Raw genomic sequence first — 7,834 nt, forward strand, 5'->3', positions numbered from 1 at the left:
GCAAATAATATCAATTTCCTGATATTTATGGCAAATGGAAATTCCTCAGTGAGACAATGAACAACCAAGTAGACGTTAACAGATGAAGGACTAAACCAGATGATTGCCTTTCCAACAAGAGGGCACAACATAACGAAACACCCTTAACATCCCCCATCAAATACCATCCAACAATGATTAAACAGTGTGTACCCATTCCAGGATTTGTTTGCCACTTTGTGTTACTCATTGGTATACTGTGAGTATACAGAGGAATAAACCTGTCAGAAATTATGGTACGACTGAGGATGTTAGTCTGGAGGAATGCTGACATTCATAGTGTCATGCACATGTACTTTGGACAATCATACAACTCTCTGTACTGAAATCCGACAAGTCGAGCATAGGAGATTGAATGTTAATCAAGAGGACTTTGGCAAGAACCAAACCATTACCCATGTCTTCTTCCGACACAAGATGCCTCAATTTAATAGACGCTGGACATAAGTTGTGTCGGAAGAAGAGTTTTATAGGAAGGCTTGCGCATGTTGAGCTCCTAAAGCATCTGGTGAAGCTCAGAATTGCTACACTAGGACCATAGAATGGTTTTAGACAAGCCTATAATACACCATTTGTTGACCGGATTGGCAATGATCCAGGCTGTAACAACTAGCATGTTGAAAGCCCTCAATATCATGTTATCATGCTATGACTACATTGGAAGACAACTGATTATTAGTCTTAGTATTTACCACTGATCATGATGATGATGAAATTGCTCTGCAAGTCCTGGAACCCTGTTCTGACCCATCCAGACATGGCCAGAAAACATATTTTTTAGTCAAGCGGGTGTAGCCAAACTACTGAAGAAATTGTTAAAGAAACCAACCTGCATGAAGCTACTAGGCCAGATGGAATCTCTGCTACACTTCTTAATGAGACTACTCATCAGATCTCACCTGCCATAAGTTTGCTTTTATTGGCATTCCTTCTGTCGTTCCCATCCATATAAGAAATGGACGTCAGCTCTAACAAACTACTTACCAATTTCAAATACTGTGCTTTGTTCTTGCCAATCCCATCATCTTGTCAGACTAACAACATGGCTTTAGGACGTGAAGAACACATTTGCAGTATTTTACCTTAAATACAAATTACATTAGGATAAATATGCATGCTTAGTGATAGCAGCATATTGATTTGAACAACAGTCAATGTGAGAAAATCAAATTTTCTTGACATTTTCCATATATGGATACTTATTTGCATAATATGCAAATGAGGCAGATTGGCTAGCTTTTTAAAATAAAAACATTGTACTTATTTATTCATCGTGAAAGTTTGTTCAAATTGCTTGCTTTTGACATTTAATTTATAATATTTGTGTTATTTTCCCTATTTGCTATTTTTAATGGCTAATTTGCATAATATGCAAATTAATTTTCAGGCATTGTGATGAATTGTAGTGATAGTAGCAAGTGTCCAAAACAAAAAAAAAACAAAAAAATGTCTACATAAATGAAATGTTTTCAAGCAGTCTATATGAGAACAAGCACAATATCTTGACATTTTTTCCATACAAGGATGCTTATTTGCATAATATGCAAATTAGGTAGATTCGCTGGCGCTTTTTAATAAAAACATTGAATACAGTTATTTATCATTACTTTTCGCTCAAATTAAATTGTTTTGGACACTTAATTTGTAATTTTTGGACTATTTTCCTTATTTTTCTAAATTTTTATGGCTAATTTGCATAATATGCAAATTTCATAAATTTCCACTGCTTGGATTTTTTGGGACTTTTAGTATGTTGTTAAGGGGCCCTTGATGGAAAGCATTGCAGTGGAAAATCAAGTGTTGCAATTAGTGGCGGGTCACCCCCCTATTCTGGCTATATTGACTGGAGGCCTAATAATAAACGACTGTGAATATCAGTTGAAGGGAAAAATCTAATAGATTCTAATTGATTATTTTTAATATTCAAACTGACAAGATGAACATTTGAAGCGGAACGGGGGGGGGATGGAATGGGGTGGAAGGCTTCAATCCCTACTCTTTTCCAAGACCTTGTATCAAAAAGTATAAATAACCATTTGTTTTGATTATTTTTTTTGCACGGAGATGCCCCCCCTCCGAAAAAACACATCAACAAAATTTTCAAAACCGTTCCGTTAGCTGTACTGAATGGGTGGGGGAACGGGTAGGGAATGGATTGGCGTGTTGAATTTTATGTTTCTCGAAAGAGGAGATGACAATTATGCTTCCATTTGATATAGAATACATTCTTTTGATTTTAATCATAATTACTTCTGTCATAATCATTAAACAAAACAGATACAGAATTCAATACCAAATGAAAACCATATCCTATCCATATGAATATATAAATAAATTCTATTGTACTTAAATCGGTATTACTCCTTCTGCAAAATGTTTTCTTTTTGCTGCTTGTTTGGCTGCTGCTGTCCCACATAGTTTGGATAGGGATTATGGTTATTTTTCATATTCATTTCCTGTCAAAATACAAAAATAAAGTATCAGAATTTATGTAATCCCGGCTCTCGGAAATAAAAAAAAGAAAAAGAAAAAAGGTTATAATCTTTGGGGTATTGTTAAAAGTGCTTCAATGATCACACAAAGATCTGAAAATAATGATTCTGAATGACTGATTGCATGATCTGATCACAATTTGCAACCAGCAGTATCATGGGTATTGTGAAAAACACAGGCTCAGAGGCGTCGATCCGGGGGGGGGGGGGTAGGGGCCCGGCGATCGCCCCACATGAATGAAAATATTGGGGGCAAACATATCGTTCCCCCCCAACAATTCCGGATGTGAAAAAATAAAATAAGATTGTAATTTTCAGCAAGCGAGATTGAGATACACAACTCGTTCTCTATTTCAAATCGTGCTCAAAATGTCCGCTTTTCAGATTGGAATACAAAAATTTTCAGCTCGCGCTTCGTGCTCGCATCATTTCTGTAGCAAAAACCCATATTTTTCATGATTGAATAGGTGAATAGAATGTCCCGTTTTCAGTTCTAACCTTCAAAATAGCTCCCGCTTCGATTTGCAATAATCTTTTGTTGGATATATATTTTGTTCTTTATAAAAATAAGTCCATAAACTGTCATTTTTTCAGATCGAGATATCAAAATTTTCAGCTCGCGCGAATACAGATGCGAGCTTTTAGAGAGAGATTTGTTCTTTTAGATACCAATCTTAATCATTGGTACCAAAAATGCTTAGAATATCAAGCTTTCAGGTCAGAATATAAAGAAATTTCAGCTCGCTCTCGGCACTCGCATTATTTGTGTAGTGAGGTATCCTCATTAGTTACTACAAACAGTACTAAACAGGTACGCTTTTCCTGTTTTAAGGTCAGTATACTAAAAAATTTCAGCTCTCGCATTACATGTCTGTATCTAATCAGTCATATATTCATATATACATATGCATATATATATATATATATATATATATAAAATATGCCTAAATGTGTCTGGTGGGGGGGTGTTTTGTACGATCGAGCGCCTTTGGAACGTTGATTCATGATTTTGCCCCCCCCCATCTGAAAAATGGATCAACGCCCCTGCACAGGCTATACCCTTTTTTCATTCTTATGATATAACATTCATTAGATAACTATGCAGGTTGCTTTATTATTACTTTAGCATTGCTTGAGACACTTACAATAGACACGAGGAAGCCGTCAATGCGAACACCATTCGATTTTTTTTCAATAAGTCCACATAGAAACAGAGATAACTAAATATATTCATACCAAAAAGAGGTCTTGTGTTAGTTAAATAAAAATATATACTTTTAATGGGAATATCATGCAGTGGCGTAACTATGTATACATAGTACTAAAACATCCCGTTTGCAAATCAACAAACACCATTTATATTTCCTCGTACTTCCAGTTTCATTGTTTTATGTAGTAACATAAGCTTTTTTCATGACTATAATAAAGTGTTAAGGTCTAAATATCAAACATTTTATGTCCATGCTTAGTATTAGTGGACTGATGAGATGTCTGCTCTTCATAAAAAAAAATCAGCTCGCGCTTCGCACTGGCATCATATGATATATAGTGAAATACGTTTTGTCGACAAGAGTCCGGTCATGGATGATAATCATAATGTAGCCTATCTTTATCATCTTTACCTCTGCCGTTATTACCTCTGCCATTTTTACCTCTGCCATTTTTACCTCTGCCATTTTTACCTCTGCCATTATTACCTCTGCCATTATTACCTCTGCCATTTTTACCTTTGCCATTATTACCTCTGCCATTATTACCTCTGCCATTTTTACCTCTGCCATTTTTACACCGAGCCTCCACTGCCATGACCCACGGTATGCCATTCGGAATATGCCATGCAAGTGAAGCCTTTGTTGGTCAAATTTCTTCCTTACAATATGCCCCCCCCCTGGAAAAATCCTGGATCCGCCCCTGATATATTTAATACCCTAAAATAATAATTTGGAATTTAGAAAAAAAATGTAAATGATGATACAATTCTGAATTGTCTCTATGGGACTCTGAGCATAGGTCTTATATCTCACACACTGTAAAAAAAAATTACCACGACGAGGGTAATTTTTATGACTGTGTCCAACCAATTTGGGGCAGTGTTTTACCCAATGCGGGAAGCATATTGCCCCCCGTAAGGTAAGATAAGCAGCAACTGCTTTAGAATGTGCATCACATTGGATAAATAATGCCCAATGTTGGTTGGAAACATAATTAACCTCATTAAGCACTTTCCCCCAATATTTTTAGAGGGTACTGTACATTAAGAACTCAATTAGAATAAAAAGAAACAAGAGACATCGATAATTTGAATATAATAAAGGAGGTTATTTTTTATTTGTATCGTTGTAGTACATTGTGCAAGTATTATTTTGTTTCAATGCATCTACCAAGGATTTTTTTTCTCTTCATCATTGAGATGAAGAAGACGATTACATCACACAAGGATAACGATGAGCTATGTTTGATTTATTTCATACACAACAATGCTACTCTTACAGCGTATTGACTTCAATGTTAAACCACACTCAGAGTCACCCCAATAGAGTATCGAAGCGATGACGTCAATTGCCATGGTGTCATGGCGGCCTGGTTCTAAACAACTGACTGCGCCGAATAGGACAAAATGGCTGATATCGAAATTTGATCGCTTGCAACCGATTTTTCAGACGAGCCAAAGTCATACAAATGTGTATCAGACGATCGTCAGCTGCGACTCTGTTAAGAAACAGCCCGCCATGACACCATGGCAACTGACGTCACACTTCGGTACTCTATAGTAGGTTTGAACTGACAAACATTTTTTTCAGAGGTTGCGTTGACAGGACGGTTTTCTATACATAAATATATATTTTTTTATTTTCATTATATGGACAATATTATGCATATCGTGAAATATCAGCTGTAAAGTTGCTACTGTAGAATATTGTTTAGAATATTAAAAAAGGGTTTATTACTTCCACTTATGAAGAAAACTTATTTGACCGAACTTATCCAACATTATCTTCAGCAATACTTGAAACCATTTTTGTTGGTATTCTGATAATGAAAGTCGAGTTTAACTCGAGACTACAACTATTTTAGTCCACCTTCTATCGGAATGCTAGTAGGCATATCTTCACTCTTCAAAACAGGTCTTCTGCACCAAGTTAATTGACATTTTATTGCGTCATTCTTATCATTATTTTTTAAAAATTTTCTTCTTCAAACTTCATGAAATTTCATCATATTTGGTATTTGAGGATAAAAGTTGGACACTATATATCACTCAAGGTCTAGATTAGTCTTTCGCTATCATTATACCATACAATTGCCTTCAATATAATAATAGTACTCTCATCATAATTCTTCATGATCATTCACAGCATCAGTGTGCTATTATTAATTCGAGCCTAATAAAAATTTAACTTGGGCTACAATATTTCATGAATTAAAGAATATACACACTATAAAAATACGGTCAGTTTGATCCGGAAACCGGGTCTGTTGGTACACATCCTTTCCGGGTAATTAAGTAACCGGGATATAGAGTCCGATGTATTTCTGAGTCGGATCTTATCTTTTCTGTGTCACAATGGAATTGGTGTTTTGGGTTTTTTTCGGAACGGAGTGTGGCACCAACGGACCCGGTGCTCTTGAGTCAATATTCCTGAATTATGTTTTCATTTTCATTTCCAATATTTAGAAAGGAATAGGGAGGTATTTGTATAGCGCACGTATATCCAACATGGTAGGTGCGCAAGGCGCTCCTTATTTATCACCTTGGATAAGCTCGGCTACCGATTCCAGTGCTTACATCTTTCTTTTTTGTTCGGAGGAATTACTTCCTGCCTGCCCTGAGCCCATTTACCAACTCGGAATCAGTTGATAAAGATGAAATTAGTAAAAACCCTGTTAAAATGTAAAGCAACGTTGTTGCTTAAACAATATTGTTTAAACTTTTTAAAACAACTTGTTTAAAAGTTTAAACAATAGTTGTTATAGTGACGGGCTTAAACGGCGTTGCTTAACATTGACATTTATAGTGTAGGGTCGCACTCATCCGGATCAGTAAACTATAAATTCAAATTCACAAAGACCTCCAACTAAAGAGATTTGTCTTACACATAATCAAAGTCCAAACGTCTCTCTTCTACACATCAACCATAGTGGTAAAATATAACAAATATAAATTATCAGGGGTATGATATATTGGAGAATTAAAACAAAATCTTACAATATTTCAGTGATGATTTAAGACCCTTTAAATTTCTAATACTTTTCATTACTCTAATCCATATAACACAAATACATGACTTGAAATGACTGCTCAAATTCAAACGTATAAAATTTTGTAGCAATGATTTAGAACACCATTCTGAAATGATGACAACTCAAACAAGTTCGAGACAAAACTATATAACAGTTAATACAACTCCTCTCCTTTAAAAAATAAAATATTATTGTCAACAACTTGATATGGTCTTAAATAAATGTATCTGAGTCTCACAATTTTCATATAATCGCTTCGAATATTTTTACACAGACAATCGGAATTAAAAGAGAAGAGCATCGAGTTGGATGTCGAACTACTATTGCATAGAGATGAAATGGTTTGTAATAATACCCAATAACGTTCATAATTTATTCATTGTCATAGTAACAATATCATACTCATCTCCGTTTTTAATTGCTAATTAATTCTGTATCGACGATATTTTTTTATAAGAAATTGATCCACTACATGAGAGGGAAGATTATTATACACACTGCAAAAACTCCGGTGTTGATTTAACACCAGCCCGGAATCTATTATGTCCACCAGAGAAGTATTGAAACAGCACCAGTTTGGAATCAAACCGATACTGTTTTAATACTATTTGATGTTGTATAAACACCTATCTGGTATGGACATAATACATTCCAGGCTGGTGTTTAATCAACACCGGAGGTTTTTTTGCAGTGCATCTTTCGTATTTTCATACATCTCCGACGCTCTATATATATACTTAATACTCAAAGGAATAAATTATTTCTTTGAAAATGTAGTCGAAATTTGGAAGAATTGTAAATGAAAACAATCATAAATATAACTTAATATATCTCGATCATACATTGTTTTTGTATGTTCATTTATTTGTAAGTCACACATTGGGTGTATATATCGCTTTTTGCATCACTATTTAAACTGAAGGGCATCATAATTGTAGAGCAATATTCAGCAGATTTCGTAAACTGTATATTTGCAATAATCATGAGTTGGGTGTGTATGTTAATCAGCATTATATTGATACATTATATATGTCCTTTTGAATATAGAGTATACGATAGCA

Source organism: Lytechinus variegatus, chromosome 7 (assembly GCF_018143015.1).
Source record: "Lytechinus variegatus isolate NC3 chromosome 7, Lvar_3.0, whole genome shotgun sequence".
Lineage (NCBI taxonomy): Eukaryota > Metazoa > Echinodermata > Echinoidea > Temnopleuroida > Toxopneustidae > Lytechinus > Lytechinus variegatus.